Here is a 22,964-nt window from a genome sequence, read left to right as displayed (position 1 = left end):
AGGATAAGACAACACACAATTACAGGAAGTCAGCATAACTTGACCAAGGCAAAGCCATAGAGGCTTCCTAGACACATCCAAACACCTTGACAAGACTGAGTTACTGGGGCTGAGGGCTGAGGACCAGGCTCTTGCAGGACATCTAGATCAATTGGCATAACATAGTACATGAAGAAAATGTTCTACATCCTACTTCAGTGAGTTGCATGTGGGGTCTTAAAAGCTTGCAAGCGGCCATCTAAGATACATCTATTGGTCCCATCCCATTCAGAGCAAAGGAGAAGAAAACCAAAGACACGAGGAAAATATTAGTCCAAAGGATTAATGGACCACATGAAGCACACCCTCCATCTGGCTACTACCACCAACTGCTCTAACAGGAATCATAATAGATGCTCCTGGACAGAGCAGGGGAAAAAATGTAGAACAAAACTCAAATTCATACACACAAAAAAATACCAGACTTACTGGTCTCACAGAGACTGGAGTAACCCCTGAAACTATGGCTCCCATATACCCTGCTAACTCAGAACTGAAGCCACTCCCAAAGTTCACCTTTCAGCCAAAGATCAGATGAGCCTATGAAACAAACAATAACACAACTGAGAAACATGCTTCTTAATTCAATCAAGTAGACAAGACCAAATTGGCAACACCTGCCCAAAAGACAAGAAAGTAGGAAGGGACAGCAAAACTGGACGAATGGACATAGAGAACCCTGGGTGAAAAAGGAATGGGGGAGAGTGCTGACATGATGCAGGGATTGCAGCCAATGTCACAAAACAATTCGTGTATAAATTTTTGGATGAGAAACTAATTTGTGCTGTAAACTTTCACCTAAAGCACAACTTAAAAAAAAAAATTTTAATATTTGAAAAATTGAATCATGGTCGCAAAACTCTTCAAATGACTTATTCTCATTTGTAACTAAAATTGTGGACATAAGCAAGATTTACAGATCTCGGTCTATCTGAATACAGGCACTCCCCAGATTATGAATGAGTTCCATTCCTAGATCTGTCTTAAAGACGAATTTGTATGTCAGTTCCAATAGTTAGGTAGGGTTCGTATCTAACTTCAGTCAAATATTTGCCTTAGTATATAGTGTACCTTTCTATGAATAAAAAAACATTAAAGAAATGCTTCCGGATACACTAAAACATTTTTAACATAATAATACAGTAATAATAATAATGTTTTGATGCACATGGCAAAGTAGCACCCATTTGTTATTACAAACCACTGTATATACCTCAAATTTTTAATATAATAGACTTCATGAAGGTTGATTCGTAACTACGGCTTGTATGTAAATTGGATGTTCATAACCTGTGGGCTGCCTGTACATTTCACTGATCTAAATGCCATTCTAAAGTTATTCCTCTTCCAAAAAAAAAAAAAAGGTGGATGCCAAAATAAAGTTAGAAATGAGGAGAGCTTAAACAGATTGTGATGGTTAAGACTGACTGTCAACTTGGCTGGGCATGATTCTCAGTGTTTTGGCAGTCATATAATATTGTGATCACTTCCCAGTTGAGATCTGATATGTGGTCACCCCCACAATGGGATCTGTTGTGAGAAGCCAATCAGTTGAAAGGGTGTTTCCTTGGGCATGTGGCCTGCATCAAATATAAGCGGACATTCTGGCAAGGCTCGAAAGCTTTTTGCTTGTCCTGGATCGTACAGCTGGCTTCTGTTCGTCTGGTCTCTGGTTCTTGGGACTTGAGCTAGCAGCCTGCCTGTGGTCTCCCTGGCAGATCTTGGGATTCATGGATCTTCACAGCCTGTGAGCAAGTGCCCTGCTCTCTGACCTGCCGATCTTGGGTTCATCAGCCCCTGTGGCTACATGAATTAGGAGAAGCCTCTATCCCGGCCCATGGACTTGGGATGTTCCAGCCTCTATAAACGCATGAGCCACTTTCTTGATATAAATCGCTCTCTATGTATATTTATACACTTTACTGGTTTTGCTTCTCTAGAGAACCCAGCCTAAGACATAGATCAAAAAATCTAAATGACTAGTAAGAATTTCCATAATATAAAGTGTGCCAATGTTTGAAGATATCACTAGAAGGGACAAGGACGAGAAGGCAGGAGGGGACAGGAAAGATGGGAATGGGAAACCCAGCTCAAGAAGGGGAGAGTGTTGACATGTTGGGGGGTTGGCAACCAATGTCACAAAACATTATGTCCATTAATTGTTTAATAAGAAACTAATTTGCTCTGTCAACTTTCATCTAAAGCACAATAAAAAGCCTTGAAAAGAACTGTCTTCATTATTGTAACAGACAAATATGACAACATCCTTATCCTTTCTCCCTTTTTCAAAAAATACGTTAATGTAAATGAAAAGTTTTAATACACTGCTTTTTTTCCTTTTTGGTACATTATTTTGGTTTTTTATTAGCGTGATTATAAATATGAAGTTCAATAAAAGAAAACTTGAACTGCCTGCAAAAAATCACTAGGAGACAATACTAAAATGGGAATGAAGTAACTTCAGGAAGCATCCAAACTAAGATGAAAAATAAGTTATAATTTCTAAGTTGATACCTTATAAAAGTAAACTGGGCATAACGGTAATCATTTAATGGCAAGTGTTAAAACATTTTTCTATATTTCTAACTTTAAAACTTCAAATTTTAAATGATACAACTATATATTTTTATAATTTAAGAAAACATTGAAAGGTTATATTTCAATTTTTTTAAAAAAAGAGAAAGGTGATGATGATCATGGAATCCACAAAGAACTGGAGAATAATAATGTGTAAGTGAATCACCAAAGTGTCCAGCAGAGAAAACCCTCTGATTTCATCAATGGAGCAAAAATCTATAGATAACAATATATCTGGAGTCAAAAAAGGGCATCTCAGAAGGATATTTCATAGCTTAACGAAAATAATCCTTAAGAACTTTTTAACTTCTAGTATGGGCAAATAAAACATCCCAATTTTAATCCATTTGCTAGGGTATAATCACATGAGAGTCAGAATCGACTTGACGGCACTGGGTTTGGTTGTTTTTTTTTTAATCACATGGGTTAACTAATCAAATCTAATTTGAGGACAAGACTAAAAATGAATATTTCATAGTGTAAAGGTAATATACCTTACAGAGCATTCAATCACTTTTATTCAACAAACATTTGCTGAGCCAGTATATATGCTAAGCACTGGGAATACTAGGTTCCTGCCCCAGAAATTTGCTCTCTGGCACAGGTGTTTTCAAATCTTTTTAAAAAATAATATAAGGTATTTTTTAATCTATGCGAAGTACCAAAAAACAAAACACATACAATCAAAGCTTCTCTATTAGACATATGTGTGTGTTTGCGTAGGCATACATATAAGACTGGGGATCTTCTGCCCTGCCTGTTCATCTATCCTGCTCAGAAAGCTCCCACTCTTCCTTCCCTCCACCCTGCCACCTAGTCACCCCTCAGTCCCTGGTGCACCGCTACTAAATATTCAGGGGCTCCAAGGTTTGAAGAACACCTATCTACTCTTGTTGAAGACCAGACCATCCTGCCAAACCTCACTACAAGTATGACTACACCACTAACTAGGTACACTAATCACTAATAAAGTGTTAACTGCATTGAAACTTAGGAATTAACTCCGTTTCAAATTTTCTACTTCTGTTTATGTCTTCTTGAGTTACCGTACCCAGAATAAATCCCTTCAGATCTTATAAAAATACCAATATCGATACTGGATTACTGAACATTTAGCAAAGTCAGGTAACCATAACCTAATATTTTTTTCTATAGAGATTTTACATTTGCACTCAGAAAGTAGAAATTCTGTATTTCCAAGCATTTTTTAAAAAGTTTTTTGTATGTATTTATATTAAATTTATTCTTCCTTTGTAACCCTTTGCTGTTGTTCTTGTTGTGTGCCGTTGAGTTAATTCCAACTCATAGTGACCCCATGTGATAGAGTAGAACTGTTCCACAGGGTTTTCTAGGCTGTAATCTTTACAAAAGCAGAACACCAGGTCGTTCTCCCTCCAAGCTTGCTGGGTGGGTTCCAACAGCCAACCTTTCAGTTAGCAGCCAAGTGCTTAACCATTGTGCCACCAGGGCTCCTTTTGTAACACTTTACTGTCTTTCAAATATGGACTGTGTGCCACACTACCTGACCTAGCAGCCCGTGGGGAATCAACTGGGACCTGTACTGAAGCAGTCACAACAGAGTTCTAAGGGTGGGTATGACAACAAAGACAGAAAAGTGACATCACCAGAGAACTGAGAACATAGATTCCTAGGTATTTTGGCAGATGAAGTTTAAAATGGCAGGCCATAAAGTCTGGGCCTCTATACATACAACCAAAAAGAAAGAGATTTGAAACCACAGGCAATAGGGCACGCCAATTAAATGACAACAACCATTACTACAATCACTTATTACATACCAGATAGTGCTCTAAGTGTTTTTATCAATTAACTCCTTTAATCCTCACAATAACCCTTAAAAAAAAAAAAAAAACTAAACCCATTGCCATCGATTCCAACTCATAGCGACCCTACAGGACAGAGTAGAGCCACATCATAGGGTTTCCAAGGAGCGGCTGGTAGATTCAAACTGCCGACCTTTTGGTTGGCAGCTGAGCTCTTAGCCACCGTACCACCAGGTTTCCATACTAGCAATAATAATAAAAAAAAAACCCAAACCCACTGCCATCCAGTTGTTTCCAACTCATAGCAACCTTATAGGACAGAGTAGCACTGCCCCCATAGAGTTTCCTAGGAGTGCCCGGTAGAGCCGAATTGATGACCTTTTTGGTCAGCAGCCATAACACTTAACCACTACGCCACCAAGGTTTCCATACTAGTGACAGCCTCACTTAAAAGGTAAGAAAACTGAAGCAGAAAGAAGTTAAATAACTTGCCCAGGTCTTACAACTGGATAGTGGTAGAGAGAGAATTCACAGCTTAGTCTCTTAACCACTGTTCCTTCTTCTACAGCAATGACAATCTACCAGTAGCAGCAGGAACACCAGCAGTGAACGATTATTACGCTTATTATCTGCCTAACTGAGGTAAACACTTCACAAGGACTATTTCAGTTAATATTTGCAATAACCCCATAAAGAAACTATTATTGTTGTTGTTGCTTTTGTTATAATTTTATTCTCATTTTAAAGATAATCAAAATAAGGCTTAGAGAGATTCACCTGCCTAAGATTTTTACCCAAGCCAAGTGACTGGAGCCCTAAACTTTGACAAGAGATAGAATCTCTACCAATTCAGGGTCTCTCCTTTCCTTTAGAAAGGTTTCTTAAACCCAGACTTTTAAAACTCATAGGTTTCACAAAACTCCACAAAAGTAACAAATTCCAAAACTGCAATGGCATTAGAGAACAGATTTGCAGGAAAAAAAAAAAAACTAGTCAAACACGGGGAGCCTAATTTATGAGAAGTAAAGTCCTTCCAAGTTAAGTGCAAGCTTAAGAATGAAAGGTTGGCTCAATACCATCATGAATTTTGCTTAAAAGATGAGTGGTAGTACCAACATGAGACAGAGAGAAAACATACTGGTAGTGAACAAGGTAGAAGGCACAGCAAGTGAGGATGTGCCCCCAAAGTGAAAACTTCCAGGAAACAAGAGGCCTAGTTTAAATCTACCGTCTCTCAAAGTGTGGAGGTACCCATAAATTTAAATTGTAAACTTTAAAGCAACCCTTCTATCTCTGTATTGACTGTATATTAAGGTCTGATGTACCATCAGATTGGGAAAAGAGGCCTTCATGAATAAAAGGGTCATGTCTTGACTTTGTATGCCATGTGTCTCCTCAGCACAGCTCTCATTGAAATAAAATCAGAAGCAAAAGCCCATGTCAGAAGGGAATCAGGTACTTTTACCAGGACTACTACAGTAAGAACTCTACATGCTTTGTAATTTGCACATGTTTGTTATATGTTCTCCTGTAGGAATAAGCATTAAATGTTTAATATGAAAACCATTTGTCTTTGGGAATAGCAAAGACACTTCACGCCACTCTACCCAATTATGAAAGAACACCAAGGAATAAAGTAAGTATGGGAGCTATTGGGAAGAAAGGATACCTGGAGCCTTCTTCAAGTTAAAAAGATGGCCTAGAGCCAGCCAGCTTATATCTGACAAATGGCTGAACAATTCAAAGACCCATGAGGAATTCCTAAAGCAACCCATAGGAAACAGGTAGCCTCTGCTGAAATCCAAGTCATTTCTGCCAGGGTGGGCTAGACATGTATTTACTAGGCAGGGTTGAGGGTGGAATAGAGAGAAAGGAATTTCCACTGGTACCACCTTAGTTCCTAGGATCAATATGAATACACTGTTCTGTTCTGTTCTGTGATTTCATACCAAAAAAAAAAAAAAGAAAGAGAGAGAAGCTTTGAATTCTTTAACAACTAGAATTGTTATTTAATTCTGTCATTAAGGTAATTTAATTCTGGAATTTAGTGATTACCAAAAAAAAAACAAAACCCTTGCCATCAAGTCAATTCCGACTCATAGCAACCCTACAGGACAGAGCAGAAACTGCTCCATAGGGTTTCCAAGGAGCACCTGGTGAATTCGAACTGCCGACCTTTTGGTTAGCAGCAGTAGCTCTTAACCACTATGCCACCAGGGTTTCCATTTAAAGATTAGTAAGGGAAATAATTCTTAGAATCAAACTTTAGGGAAGAAAGAAAAAATGAAGGGGTTTCAATGTCTCTTCTTTCTGGGCAATGTTCAAAGCTGTGAATGGCAGAGAAACCTGCGCCTTGAACCTCCCCAATTTTTCTTTACAAGTACTGGTCCAGGTACTGGAAGGCCACCTAGGTCAGGGCAGAGAACTCTAACTGGAATTCTAGTAGGCCAACACAGCCACTGAGATCTTACAGGCACCACCTAGTACAGTCCTTAGAGTCCTTTCTCCACTGTAATAGTTTACAATCTAAAAACTTTTCGATCCTAACTTCTAGGCCCCTATACTGCCTACTAATCATTTTTAAAACAAAAATTAAAAAACTTCAAAACCACCCCAAGTAACAACTAGAAAAAATAAAATCATCGTCGCCTTCGTTATTATTTTGATCTAAGACTGCTAAACGTTTTTTTAGGATTCCCAAAGGAAAATTCTCACCTTATTGCCCAGATTACAAAAGGAATTATAGTCCACATGAAACAAAGTTGGAAGAATTGAGGAGAGAAGACACACTTAAAACGAAGTATCTGTAAAGTACTAGACCTGAAGAAGGGCAGCAAAGTGTGGTCCAAGTAACTTCAGCGCCCACTGGATTCCTGCAGCTACTTTCTTCTAAAGCAGTCTCCCAGCTTCCTCTCCAAACCCATCTCAATTCACTCTTCTCAGAGCAACCAAAGTGTTTCCAAAAACAAAAGTCACAGCACATCACTCCCATTTAATAGTTCCCCACTGCACTTAGAATAAAATTCAAACTCTGTATGATGGTCCACAAGGCTTAGCATAATTAGACTTCTACTCATCTCCCTGGAAGGAGCCCTGGTAGTGCAGTGGTTAAGCCTCAGCTGCTAAATGAAAGGGCAGTGATTTGAACCCACCAGCAGCTCTGCAGGAGAAAGATGTGCCAGTCTGCTTCTGTAAGGATTTACAGCCTTGAGAAACTCTGTGGGGCAGTTCTACTGTGTACTATATGGTCGCTATGGGTCGGAATTGACTGGACGGCAATGGGTTTGGTCGACTCATCTCTCTGTTCTAATCTCACACCACTCCCTCCTTGCTCACTACACTACAGCTACACTAGCCAAAACACACCAAGCTCCTTCTGACCTCAGGGGCTATACAACTATTTTCCTGTTTGAATGTACTGCCTATGGCTTGTTCCTGTTCATCCTCTAGTACTTAGCTCAAGTGTCGCCTCTTCAAATAGTTACACTCCCATTCTCCACCCTACCTCCAGCCTCAAGTTACTGTTTATCATTTCAATATGAAATTATTACATGTTCTACTATCTTTAAAACCTTGAGCAGTTGTTTTATCACTTTCTGTCTCAATGTCCTCACTTATGAAATGGGGACAAAAGTACCTACCTACTACTGGTAGTGATTAAATAATACCTCATACTATTCTATTCAATAAATATTAATCTTTATCAACATCGGGTAAACAGTACCACTAATTCTTAATAATTTGAATAATTTGAGCTATAAAGGAGATGTTTTACCAAACCCACATAAAACTTTTCTCATTAGTTCTCATGGTCCTCCATAAACCAGTCTACAAAAACCAAATTTATTTCCCATTAGCCCCCAAAATATCTCCCCTAATCAAGCCAGTCTTCTCACTGTCTCATGCTGTTGTCCTTATTGTTAGTTCCATCAAGTCAATTCCAACTCGTGGCGACCCAACTGTCTCACACAGGTGGAACAATAACTTCTTACCATTTATATATTTCCGTTTACCAAGCATGCTTCCTTACAGCCTCTCATTCACATAGGCATGGCAATATGACCTGCCTGCAATTTTTTTCGGGGGGGGGGGAAGGAGAAGGGGCAGAGGATGGAAAGTTGGAGGTAAAATTAAAGTATCTTCAATTATCCATTTCTGGGCTAGAAGAACCTGAAAAGAAATCTAATCCAATCCTCTCACATTTCAAATGAAGATCCTAAAGCCCAGAGATGTTAATGCCTGCCTAAAGTGAGACAACTAGTTAGTGGCAGAAGCTGCGCTGGTCTAGACCACAGGTCCTGACTCATTGTCTAGGTTTTTCTCTATACTACACTACCTCCTTTACCTCCAACTGGGTAAACTGTTTGTAAATACTGAATGAATTATAACATTGAATAAAGCTTTGTTATTCTTTCTGAATTAAAAAAAAAAAAAAAGTAACCAGAAAACAGTAATGGCAGTTTAGAGCAATGATCCTAAAATCCTGATTACATAATTTAGATTATTTATAAAATTATAAAGTTGGCACATTAAGGTTTCAAATAAGCATTATTCAGGCAACTCAAAGTATTGCAAAGTCACTTCAAGAAGGATTTAAGAAATCACAGATCTTAGTTTTTTACGTAGGCCAAAAAACTACGATAAAAAAAAAATATGAAGTAAAAGATAACTACAAGGTCCTCTGGATGTAAGGACCTTCACCATAATCAGCAAATATACTGATAAAAAAGATCCAATTTTCCAAGGGGGAAAAAAAATTAGGGGGAAGAGTACAGAAAAGCCCAGACTCAAACACAACCTTTGCTACATGCAGTTTCATCTCAAGCATGACAGAATGAGGTTTGCTCATTATTTGTTCACTCATTCATTCCCAATATTTATTAAACCCGCTATGACTCCAAATTAACCCAATGGCGGCCATACATCCACCCATCCATCCATCCACCCACCTCTCTGTGTGTGCCAAAAACTAGTCTAAGCACTAGAGATGATGGTGGAACAGGATAGACAGGATTTCAGTTCTTCTGGAGTTTATGCTTCAGTAGGAGAGGCAATAAACTAGCAAAGAAAAAGCGAATTTCAGCTTGGGATAAGTGCTATGAAGAAAATATGGTGGTGTGAGAGCAAATGACTGGGGAAATCTACATGAGATGTGGGGCCAAGGCAGGCCGTCTGAGGAAGAAACATTTGATCTGAGAAGAGCAGGTATAGTCTGGTTCCAACTTCCCTCCAAGAAAAACCGTTAAAATTCTTTTCTGACCAGAATCTTGCGAGCAGGCAGTAAATTCCTATTCCTATTCTCCTCAAGTACAAACAAATGAAAATGAGAGGGAACGGCCTGGTCGGGAGAAAACACCCAAACTGAATAGAAGGAAACTCACCAACAAAGAAAGCTCTACATTCCCCTTTCTTAGGAGAAGGGCAGTTCCACTGTTTGGTAACATTCAGGAAGAGTAATGATCTGATAAGGTGATTTTATCCGGAAAAACATATTCTTATTGGCATTTTCTAATACGAACAGGGCAGTGACAAGATTGGATATGGAATAAAATCTAGGTAGCAAACTGCCAATGTATTAAAACTGTTATTAAGCATTTTAAAAATAACTTTTCAAACTCTAAAATATTCTTGGTTCTGGAACACAAAAGCAGAGAAACAACATGGGAGAAATTTTTTTCCTAATTTTTATATTTATTATAGACCTCACATCTCCACTCGAATTTACAAGCTTTTTGGAAAAAAGGGCTATTCAAAGCTGTATTATGCCACTTGCCTAACAGCACACCATGTAAACAACTGGATGTTTAAGGACTTTCTCTCTAGCAAGGACCTAAAAACAAATGTATTAGTCTAACACTATTACTAGAGAAAAGTAAAGACAAAAAATCACTGAATATTTAAACTAAAACCACCTCATTTTAAAGATAAAGTGAAGCACAAAAAGGATTAATGACTATCCAGTGTTGAACAAATAGGGGGAAATCGGGCAACCAACCTCTCAGTCCAAAGCTTTAGTGTTTTTCAAAAGCAGGGAACAAAAGCCAACTTAACAGGTTGCAAATGGCACTTTAAAAAACAAAATAAAATAGAAACCATCAGAACAGACTACACACACTACAGATTTTGTTTTGTGAAACTTTTGTTTCAGGTGTGTGTGTGTGCACAGAGACATATGCACACACACAGGTATACAACTGTGGAGTCTTGATATATGAAGACCTGTTGCTGTGGGTTGCAGTCAAAAAATTTTTTAAAGCACTGCATTTCACATTGCCAGTCTTGAAGTGCTTCCTTGTATTTTTATACGAACACTGAGGTGCTGGTTGTTATTTGAGTAGCTAAACCAAAACCCAAGCCCACCATAAAATCGCCTTCAAATCCCATTTTTTGCATTTATTCAGGGCTCTAACTAAAGTAACTACTAACAGCAATGAAAACAATTAGCAAACAGCTCTCAGTTGGCCAACGGTGCTACAGGAATCACTGCTTACTAGCCTAAGGCATTTTACAGAGGGAAGGTATTTATTACAAAAGCCACAGTCTGTTCACCAGCACTCAGAGGTTCAGATGATTCTCTCCAAAAAGACTCAGAAATGAGCCCTCCACAGACCTGACCGTGGAATGTAATTTCAAGGAAAAAAGCCTATTCCTAAAATATTTTCTCTACATATCTGAGAAATATCTGATAAGGTGATTTTACCCAGAAAAACATATTCTTATTGGCATTTTCTAATACAAACAGGGCAATGACAAGATTGGATATGGAATAAAATCTAGGTAGCAAACTGCCAATGTATTAAAACTTTTATTAAGCATTTTAAACATAATTTTTCAAACTCTAAAATATTATTGGTTCTGGAACACAAAAGCAGAGAAACAACATGGGAGAAACATTTGGGGAAAAAAAAATAACAAAGGGTATAGACAGCCACTCCATAATTAGATCTAAGATTTAAAATATAAACTGCCTCAAGAGAAGCTACACTAAACTCTAGCTGGGATATAGAAATATATCTCAAGACAACAGACCATTTTTAGATGGCATATTTGGGAGAGGAAAAAGAAGACAATGGCACTGAAGAGCAAAAAGATAGATAAATAAAAAGGGTAAAGCCAGGCAGGGATAAAAATATAAAGCGTTAGAGCCAAAGGGAAGCTACTTAATCACTGTGCTGCAGTAAAACTTAACAATATTTCTATTAAAAGTACCAAACTAAACTTTTAAAATACGATGGTTCTCACACGCAATACTTGACATGATTCACTCTAAAATATATTAAAACAAACAAACAAAAAAAAACTCACAGCTGTAGAGTCAATTTCGACTCATAGTGACCCTATAGCAACCCTGTAAGACAGAGTATAGCTGCCTCATAGCGTTTCCAAGAAGCACCTGGCAGATTCGAACTGCTGATCTTCTGGATAGCAGCTGTAGCACTTAACCACTACACCACCAAGGTTTCCAAAATACACTAGGCAGTAAAAAATACCTCAATCATAGAACTTGCCCTGCCCACAGCCTCAGCCAATCATGTTTTGAGTTATCGAACCCCATTTCCCCTTCCACAGCTGACCACACTACCACTGGACTACTTGCAAAAGACTCCCTACAAAAACACAGCCTAATCAGACATAAGAAAACCAGGGAGTTGGCCGTAGGAACTGAAAAGGAAGGAATTCACAAAAATAAATAATGAAGTTGGGTCAGGGAACTGACAAGCTAAACTTTTAAAGAAACAGACAAAACAGATAAACAGGCTATGAATAAAAAAAAAGTGATATAGAGAGGGGGAACTAAGCATGTCAAAAATGAAGAGAAAGCATGTGCAGCTAGCTCACAAAAGAGAGGGAAGAACTGGTGGTAGAGATTGATTTCTAGCAGCTTCTGTCCTTTCATGTGCATCCCTTTCCTCAAGGTGGGTTGGGAGAACTGTATGACCTGGAGTAAAAAACCAAAAAACAAAACCCTAAGACACAAATAAATGACCAAGAGAGTGTTACATCATTTTTTCCACATTAAAAAAACCTCCAAGGTTTAGGTCATGGTTTAATGGGACATCCCAGTTAATTGGCCTAATAACACGTTCAGTGCCTTTGTTCTACCTCTTGCTTCAATAAGAAGTGCCTGGGGTCTTAAAAGCTTGCAAGTGGATAGCCAAGGCACAAAGATTGGTGTCTGTTTGACTAAAACAACAGAGGAAGAAAGAGAATCAGGAACAGGAGGAGGATATGGAATGTGTGACTAATTGCCTCCACAAACAACTGCCTCCTTTGTCATGAGACAAGAAGAACTGGATGGTGCCCAGCTACCATTACCGAACATTTTGATCAAAGATTCCACAGAAGAATCCTGATCAAAAGGGGAGAAATGCTGAATGGAATTTCAAATTCTCTTGGACTGCAGACTTACTGGAGCCATAAAGGTTGGATAAACGCCTAAAACTTGACCTGAGATAATCTTTAAACTTCAAACCAAAAACATCCTCTCAAGTTTTCTTAAAACCAAACAATAGTGTAACTAGTAAAACATGTCTGCCTTGAGCATTATGCTTTTTTAAGAACTATATTGGATCAGGAAACCCTGGTGGCATAGCAGTTAAGAGCTACGGCTGCTAAGCAAAAGGTCCGCAGTTGGAATCCCCCAGGCGCTCCTTGGAAACCTTATAGGGCAGTTCTACTCTGTCCTGTTGTTGTTGTGGTTAGGTGCTGTTGAGTTACTTCTGACTCATAGCAACCCTATGTACAAGAGAACAAAACACTGCCCAATCCTGCACAATGCCCACAATCATCGTTATGTTTAAGCCCATTGTTGCGGCTACTGTCAGTCCATCTTGTTGACAGTCTTCCTCTTTTTTCATTGACCCTATACTTTACAAGCATGATGTCCTTCTCCAGGGACTGATCTCTACTGACGATATGTCCAAAGTATGTAAGAAGTACTCTTACCATCCTTGCTTCTAAGGAGCATTCTGATTGTACTTCTTCCAAGACAGATTGGTTTGTTCTTTTGGCAGTCCATGGTATATTCAATGTTCTTCACCAACACCACAATTCAAAGGCATCGATTTCTTCTTCTGTCTTGCTTATTCACTGTCCAGCTTTCACAGGCATATGATGCCACTGAAAATACCATGGCTTGGGTCAGGTGCACTGTCTTAGTCATCTAGTGCTGCTATAACACAAGGGGATGGCTTTAACAAAGAGGAATATATTCTCTCGCTGTCTAGTAGGCTACAAGTCCAAATTCAGGGCATCAGCTCCAGGCAGAGGCTTTCTCTCTTTGTCGGCTCTAGAGGAAGGTCCTTATCATCAATCTTCCCTTGGTCTGGGAGCATCTCTGCGCAGGAACCTCAGATCCAAAGATCCCGCTCTGCTCCTGGCACTGCTTTCTTGGTGGTATAAGGTCGCCAACTCTCTGCTTGCTTCCCTTTCATCTCTCGTAAGATAAAAGGTGGTGCAGGCCACACCCCAGGGAAACACCCTTTACATTGGATCAGGGGTGTGACCTGAGTAAGGATGTTATAGCCCACCCTAATCTTCTTTAACCACAGGCAGAGATTTTGATTTATAACACATAGGAAAATCACAAAATGGAGGACAAGCACACAATTCTGGGAATCATGGCCTAACCAAGTTAACACATATTTTGGGTGGACACAATTCAATCCATGACACGTACCTTAGTCTTCAAGGTGACACCTTGCTTTTCAACACTTTTAAGAGGTTCTTTGCAGCAGACTTGCCCAATGCAATGTATCTTTTAATTTCTTGACTACTGCTTTCATGGGTGTTGATTATTGATCCAAGTAAAATGAAATCATTGATGACTTCAATCTTTTCTCCATTTATCATGATATTGCTTACTGGTCCAATTGTGAGGATTTTTGTTTTGTTTTACGCTGAGGTGCAATTCATACTGAAGGCTGTGGTCTTTGATCTTTATCAATAAGTGTTTCAAGTCCTCTTCGCTTTCAGCAAGTAAGGTTGTGTCATCTGCATAACACAAGTTAATGAGTCTTCCACCAATCCTGATGCCCCATTATTCTTCATATAATCCAGCTCGGATTATGTGCTCAGCATACAGATTGAATAGGTATGGTGAAAGGATACAACCCTGACGCACACCTTTCCTGACTTTAAACCACACAGTATCCTCTTGTTCTGTTCAAACAACTGCCTCTTGATCTATGTACAGGTTCCTCATGAGCACAATTCAGCATTCGGGAATTCCCATTCTTCGCAATATTATCCATAATTTGTTATGATCCATACAGGTGAATGCCTCTGCACAGTCAATAAAACACAGGTAAACATCCTTCTGGTATTCTCTGCTTTCAGCCAGGATCCATCTGACATTAGCAATGATATCCCTGGTTCCACGTCCTCTTCTGAATCTGGCCTGAATTTCCGGCAGTTCCCTGTTGATATACTGCTACAGCTACTTTTGAGTGATCTTCAGCAAAATTTTGCTTGGGGTTTTTTTTTTTTTATTAATGATATTGTTCGATAATTTCTGCATTCAGTTGGATCACCTTTCTTGGAAATAGGCATAAATATGGATCGCTTCCAGTCGATTGGCCAGGTAGCTGCCTTCTGTGTTGCTTGGCATAGACAAGTGAGCACTTCCAGCACTGCCTCCATTAGTTTCAACATCTCAACTGACATTCCGTCAATTCCTGCAGCTTTGTTTTCCACCAATGCCTTCAGTGCAGCTTGGATTTCTTTCCTCAGAACCATCAGTTCCTGATCATATGTTACTTCTTGAAATGGTTGAATGTTGACCAATTCTTTTTGGTATAATGACTCTGAGTACTCCTTTCACCTTCTTTTGATGCTTCCTGTGTCGTTTAATATTTTCCCTGTAGAATCCTTCACTATTGCAACTCAAGGCTTGAATTTTTTCTTCAGTTCTTTCAGCTTGAGAAATGACGAGCGTGTTCGTCCCTTTTGGTTCTCCAACTCCAGCTCTTTGCACATGTCATTATAATACTTTACTTTGTCTTCTCGAGACGCCCTTTGAAATCTTCTGTTCATTTGTTTTACTTCATCATTTTTTCCTTTTCCTTTAGCCACTCAACATTCAAGAGCAAGTTTCAGAGTCTCTTTTGACATCCACTTTGGTCTTTTCTTTCTTTCCTGTCTTTCTAATGACCTCTTGCTTTCTTCACGTATGATATCCTTGATGTCATTCCACAACTCATCTGGTCTTCGGTCACTAGTGTTCAACATGTCAAATCTATTCTTGAGATGGTCTCTAAATTTAGGTGGGATATACTCAAGGTCATACTTTGGCTCTTGTGGACCTGTTCTAATTTTTTTCAGTTTCAACTTGAACTTGCATATGAGCAATTGATGGTCTGTTCCACAGTCGGCCCCTGGCCTTGTTCTGACTGATGATATTGAGCTTGACCATCGTCTCTTTCCACAGATATAGTCAATTCGATTCCTGTACATTCCATCTGGTGAGGTTCATGTGTATAGTCACCATTTATGTTGGTGAAAAAAAGTATTTGCAATGAAGAAGTCATTGGTCTTGCAAAATTCTATTATGCGATCTCCAACATAGTTTCTATCACCAAGTCAATATTTTCCAACTACTAATCCTTCTTCGTTTCCAACTATCACTTTCCAATCACCAGTAATTATCACTGCATCCTGATTGCATGTGTGATCAATTTCAGACTGCAGAAGTTGGTAAAAATCTTCAATTTCTTCATCTTCGGCCTTAGTGGTTGGTGTGTAATCTGAATAATAGCCATGTTAACTGATCTTCCTTGTAGGCATATGGATATTATCCTATCACTGACAATGTTGTAATTCAGGATAGTTCTTGAAATGTTCTTTTTGACGATGAATGCGATGTCATTCCTCTTCAAGTTGTTGTTCCCAGCATAGTAGACCATATGGTTGTCCAATTCAAAATAACCAATACCAGTCCATTTCAGCTCACTAATGCCTAGGATATTGATCTTTATGCCTTCCATTTCATTTTTGATGATTTCCAATTTTCCTAGATTCATAATTCGTACATTCCAGGTCCCAGTTATAAATGGATGTTTGCAGCTGTTTCTTCTCATTTTGAGTCATGTCACAACAGCAAATGAAGGTCCTGAAAGCTTGACTCCATCCATGTCATTAAGGTTGACTCTGCTTTGAGGAGGCAGTTCTTCCCCAGTCATATTTTGAGTTCCTTCCAACCTGGGGAGCTCATCTTCCAGCACGGTATCAGACAATGTTCTGACGCTATTCATAAGGTTTTCACTCACTAATTCTTTTTAGAAGTATACTGCTGGGTCCTTCTTCCTAGTCTGTCTTAGTTTGGATGCACAGCTGAAACCTGTCCACCATGGGTGACCCTGCTGGTATCAATACCTGTGGTATAGCTTCCAGCATCACAGCAACAGGCAAGCCCCTATAGTACAACTAACTGACAGACATGTGGGGGACTCGGTCCTACAGGATCGCTATGAGTCAGAATTGACTCGACGGCAGTGGGTTTGGTTTGGTGGGTTTTTATATGGGATCGAACTGACAAACGCAACTCAAAAGATTAGACAGGAACCTTAGAGGGCAGTCAAATTTAGTTAATGAGGGTGGAACAACTCAGAAAAAGAGGGTGAGAACGGTTGCAGAAGTTTGAAGAATGTAATCAATGTCACTAAATGGTGCATGTAGAAACTGTTTATTGATGTTATGTTTTCCTGGGTATATTCTCAACAACAACAAAATAAAAAAATATATTTTTTTAAAAAACCTTTATCATTAAAAGGCTAAGCTAGAAGAGTCCTTGGAATCAGACCAATTCACTATTTTAGAGGTGAGGAAATTGAGGACTACAAAGGCACCTAAGGTTACACATATAATGACAGAGCCAGGACACGAACCAAGGTCTCCTATTTCCCTAGTCATCACTCTTGTCATATGCTGCACTAAATAGCATTAACATAAAAAAATTTTTTTTTCAAAACAAGCATTTTTGCCACGTATTTTTTTTATTAACTTTTATTGAGCTTCAAGTGAACGCTTACAAATCAAGTCAGACTGTCACATATAAGTTTATATACACCTTACTCCGTAGTCCCACTTGCTCTCCCCCTAATGAGTCAACCCTTCCAGTCTCTCCTTTCGTGACAATTTTGCCAGCTTCCTACTCTCTCTATCCTCCCATCCCCCGTCCAGACAGGAGATGCCAACACAGTCTCAAGTGTCCACCTGAAATAATTAGATCACTCCTCATCAGCATCTCTCTCCTACCTACTGTCCAGTCCCTTTCATGTCTGATGAGTTGTCTTTGGGAATGGTTCCTGTCCTGTGCCAACAGAAGGTTTGGGGACCATGACCGCCGGGATTCCTCTAGTCTCAGTCAGACCATTAAGTATGGTCTTTTTATGAGAATTTGCGGTCTGCATCCCACTGATCACCTGCTCCCTCAGGGGTCTCTGTTGTGCTCCCTGTCAGGGCAGTCATCGATTGTGGCCGGGCACCAACTAGTTCTTCTGGTCTCAGGATGATGTAGGTCTCTGGTTCATGTGGCCCTTGCTGTCTCTTGGGCTCTTGGTTATCGTGTGACCTTGGTGTTCTTCATTCTCCTTTGATCCAGGTGGGTTGAGACCAATTGATGCATCTTAGTTGGCCGCTTGTTAGCATTTAAGACCCCAGACGCCATATTTCAAAGTGGGATGCAGAATGTTTTCATAATAGAATTATTTTGCCAATTGACTTAGAAGTCCCCTTAAACCATGGTCTCCAAACCCCCGCCATTGCTCCGCTGACCTTTGAAACATTCAGTTTATCCCGGAAACTTCTTTGCTTTTGGTCCAGTCCAATTGAGCTGACCTTCCATGTAATGAGTATTGTCCTTCCCTTCACCTAAAGCAGTTCTTATCTACTAATTAATCAGTAAAAAACCCTCTCCCACCCTCCCTCCCTCCCCACCTCGTAACCACAAAAGTATGTGTTCTTCTCAGTTTATACTATTTCTTAAGATCTTATAATAGTGGTCTTATACAATATTTGTCCTTTTGCCTCTGACTAATTTCACTCAGCATAATGCCTTCCAGGTTCCTCCATGTTATGAAATGTTTCACAGATTCGTCACTGTTCTTTATCGATGCGTAGTATTCCATTGTGTGAATATACCACAATTTATTTACCCATTCATCCGTTGATGGACACCTTGGTTGCTTCCAGCTTTTTGCTATTGTAAACAGAGCTGCAATAAACATGGGTGTGCATATATCTGTTTGTGTGAAGGCTCTTATTTCTCTAGGGTATATTCCGAGGAGTGGGATTTCTGGGTTGTATGGTAGTTCTATTTCTAACTGTTTAAGATAACGCCAGATAGATTTCCAAAGTGGTTGTACCATTTTACATTCCCACCAGCAGTGTATGAGAGTTCCAATCTCTCCGCAGCCTCTCCAACATTTATTATTTTGTGTTTTTTGGATTAATGCCAGCCTTGTTGGAGTGAGATGGAATCTCATCGTAGTTTTAATTTGCATTTCTCTAATGGCTAATGATCGAGAGCATTTTCTCATGTATCTGTTAGCTGCCTGAATATCTTCTTTAGTAAAGTTTGTGTGTTCATATCCTTTGCCCACTTCTTGATTGGGTGGTTTGTCTTTTTGTGGTTGAGTTTTGACAGAATCATATAGATTTTAGAGATCAGGCGCTGGTCTGAGATGTCATAGCTGAAAATTCTTTCCCAGTCTGTAGGTGGTCTTTTTACTCTTTTGGTGAAGTCTTTAGATGCGCATAGATGTTTGATTTTTAGGAGCTCCCAGTTATCTGGTTTCTCTTTGTCATTTTTGGTAATGTTTTGTATTCTGTTTATGCCTTGCATTAGGGCTCCTAAGGTTGTCCCTATTTTTTCTTCCATGATCTTTATCGTTTTAGTCTTTATGTTTAGGTCTTTGATCCACTTGGAGTTAATTTTTGTGCATGGTGTGAGGTATGGGTCCTGTTTCATTTTTTTGCAAATGGATATCCAGTTATGCCAGCACCATTTGTTAAAAAGGCTATCTTTTCCCCAGTTAACTGACACTGGGCCTCTGTCAAATATCAGCTACTCATATGTGGATGGATTTATATCTGGGTTCTCAACTCTGTTCCACTGGTCTAAGTGTCTATTGTTGTACCAGTACCAGGCTATTTTGACTACTGTGGCTGTATAATAGGTTCTGAAATCAGGCAGAGTGAGGCCTCCCACTTTCTTCTTCTCTTTCAGTAATGCTTTGCCTATCCGAGGCTTCTTTCCCTTTCATATGAAGATGGTGATTTGTTTCCCTATCACCTTAAAAAATGACATTGGAATTTGGATCAGAAGTGCACTGTATGTATAGATGGCTTTTGGTAGAATAGACATTTTTACTATGTTAAGTTTTCCTATCCATGAGCAAGGCATGTTTTTCCACTTAAGTACGTCCTTTTTAATTTCTTGTAGTAGAGCTTTGTAGTTTTCTTTGTATAGATCTTTTACATCCTTGGTAAGATTTATTCCTAAGTATTTTATCTTCTTGTGGGCTACTGTGAATGGTATTGATTTGGTTATTTCCTCTTCGGTGTTCTTTTTGTTGATGTCGAGGAATCCAAGTGATTTTTGTATGTTTATTTTATAACCTGAGACTCTGCCAAACTCTTCTATTAGTTTCAGTAGTTTTCTGGAGGATTCCCTGGGGTTTTCTGTGTATAAGATCATGTCTTCTGCAAATAGAGATAATTTTACTTCCTCTTTGCCAATCCGGATGCCCTTTATTTCTTTATCTAGCCTAATTGCTCTGGCTAGGACCTCTAGCACAATGTTGAATAAGAGGGGTGATAAAGGGCATCCTTGTCTGGTTCCCGTTCTCAAGGGAAATGCTTTCAGGTTCTCTCCATTTAGAGTGATGTTGGCTGTTGGCTTTGCATAGATGCCCTTCATTATGTTGAGGAATTTTCCTTCAATTCCTATTTTGGTGAGAGTTTTTATCATAAATGGGTGTTGAACTTTGTCAAATGCCTTTTCTGCATCAATTGATAAGATCATCTGGTTTTTGTCTTTTGTTTTATTTATATGTTGGATTACATTAATGGTTTTTCTAATACTAAACCAGCCTTGCATACCTGGTATAAATCCCACTTGGTCGTGGTGAATTATTTTTTTGATATGTTGTTGAATTCTATTGGCTAGAATTTTGTTGAGGATTTTTGCATCTATGTTCATGAGGGATATAGGTCTGTAATTTTCTTTTTTTGTGGTGTCTTTACCTGGTTTTGGTATCAGGGAGATGGTGTGCCACATATATTTTAATGAATCAGAAATCTTTACATACTTATGCCTTCTTCCACAATTTAAATAAGTTTTCCACTTACTACTCTCTGGCTTTCTGTTTGTCCTTATGAAATACACTCATTGGATTTCTCCTTTTCTTTCCCATAAACCTTTCTTAAAAATACAACTGTCACAAAAACATTACACAGAAAATTATTTGGCCCATGGTTTCCCCCCATAAATGTACATTCGAAAACAGCATTTACTCAGAAAATGTTATTTCACACACTGCACAATACTGTTTGAACTCAAAGTGGTACAGAATAGACACTTTAAGTGAAAAATAAATTTTAATTACTTCCAAAAAACCAAACCCACCGCTGTCGGGTTGATTCCGGCTCATCGCGGCCCTACAGGACAGACAAAAACTGCCCCCAAAGGATTTCCGAGGGGCAGCTGGTGGATTCGAACTGCCAGCCTTTTGGTTAGCAGCCAAACACTTAACCACTGCACCACCAGGGCTCCTTTAATTACTTAGGATCATAAAGATTTCCTGGAAGAAAAACTCATTACCAATGCCAGTAAAATTCAAGACAATTCACCAATTTTCAGTGAAACAGTGCAAGAGCAATTGAAATTTAAGAACTAATGTGAAATATTTCAAGTCATCCCTTATAAAATTTATTGCATTCATTCAACTTGTCCTGAGAACAAAAATACAACTTGGAAACACCAATCCCGAAGAGAGAAAAATAATTATTAACCAGTAGGAAATGCAGAAAAAGGCAGAAAAGAGTTGACATGGGGTAAAGACTGCAGAGTGCCTAGATGCTTTCTCTGCCAAAACAAACACTTAAGATCCTCTAAGGATCTTCAAAGGACACAGCTAGGGAATGTGAATAAGTCCTTTTATCTCTAAAGCTGATCCACAGAAGAGTCATCAATTTTCTAAGAACATTCTCAGCCATCTTAAAACAGCGGAGAACAACATATTTTAAAGAATTATCTGCTTAGGTTTAACGTGGAAAAAGTATAAAGTGAAAAACACATAGCCTAGGGAATAGGGTGTTAATGATTAAACAAACAAAAGTACAAAACTCACAACTTAAGAATCCACTTCTGTTACGGCTAATGAAAGTATCACATTAAAGGATTTTCTCATCAAATGAAGAACCACGTTATAGATATATTATTTCTTAATTCTAACAACTTGAAGGTGTGTACTGTTATCTCAATTTGATCCATAAGAAAATTCAGGCTTAGAATCATTAATTAAACAAGGTCACAAAGTCAGCCGTGACACAATCAGAATTTGAACCCAGGCTGTCCACTCTTAACACTACCGCAGTCCCCCAGCCTAAGTTTATCCCTACCAGTCAGCCAGGAGATGAGTTTTGAGGAGGGAGTAAAAAGGGGGACATTTGACTCTCTCTCAAAGTAGAACAGAACTGAGCTGTCAAAAACAGAAAAAGAAGGGAGTGCAGCTGGGGGCCGAGGTCTCCATCCCCGCAGCTCGGGTCCGTCGCTCGGCTCAGCTCGCGCAGCCGGAGCCATGCTCGCCTCTCCGCCCCGGGCCCACCGCGCTGCGGCTGTCAGACCCGAAGAGGCAGGGACGCGGCCCGAAGGAAGGGACAAAGAGCTTCCCCGGCCGTGGCCGGGGGCTGCTGGCCCGTCCTCGAGCCGGGTTTCCGCCGCCAACACGCGGCAGCCCGGGGGGCGGGGGCGCCGCGGAAAGGGGCAGCCGCCCGGGCCAGAGGGGCTCCGCGAGAGGCGCGGGTCCAGGCCGGCCAGGATGCCGCCCCCCTCGCATGCCTCTAGCCCCTTCCCCATTACCTGACTTGTGAGCTTCTCCTCACGGTCGCCTTAGCCGCCCGGCTCTCGAGCTGGGGCGTCGCAGCGAAAGCCGATTAGCGGACGTCACCTGCGTCCCGCAATAGCGAAGCAGCCTCCTGGTCGGGATGGAGCAAGGCCGGGTCCCGGAGTCAGGAAAGAGGTTGGGTCCCGGCTTGCGGAGATTTTACTCTTCTGGTCCCTCACACTCTGCTTCCGCTCCGCCTCCTGGTCCGGCCCTTCCCCCACTTCAGGGACCAGCCGTCCTCCGCGCGCAGCATTGTGGGGGATGTAGTCCCCGAATGCGTAAGAGGCGGCACGTGCTACTACCTTCCGTGAGCCTTCTCCGCGGGACGCCGCCGTTGCGTGGCAACCAGAGAAGGGGCGTTCGGGTCCTTTTTCCGGATTGGAAGATGAGCTTGCGAAAGGCGCACCCTCTGCTTTAACTGTGCGTCCGTCCTGAAAGGAGGGCGTGAGTGTCTTAC

The 22,964-nt window shown here is 40.0% G+C and overlaps 1 protein-coding gene across 1 annotated transcript in view; it reads right to left on the bottom strand.

The window, feature by feature from the left end:
• Window positions 1-22,712, bottom strand: part of CCDC126 (coiled-coil domain containing 126) — a 47,072-nt gene extending 24,360 nt beyond the window's left edge. The window contains exon 1 of the mRNA XM_049894161.1: window positions 22,483-22,712. The gene's annotated coding sequence lies outside the window, so the exon portion shown is untranslated. The remainder of the gene's footprint in view (window positions 1-22,482) is intronic.
• Between the last annotated feature and the right edge of the window lie 252 nt (window positions 22,713-22,964).

The sequence above is a fragment of the Elephas maximus genome, chromosome 8, assembly GCF_024166365.1.
Source record: "Elephas maximus indicus isolate mEleMax1 chromosome 8, mEleMax1 primary haplotype, whole genome shotgun sequence".
Lineage (NCBI taxonomy): Eukaryota > Metazoa > Chordata > Mammalia > Proboscidea > Elephantidae > Elephas > Elephas maximus.
Note: the sequence above shows the minus strand (reverse complement) of the source record. Positions and strands in the feature narration are given on the sequence as shown.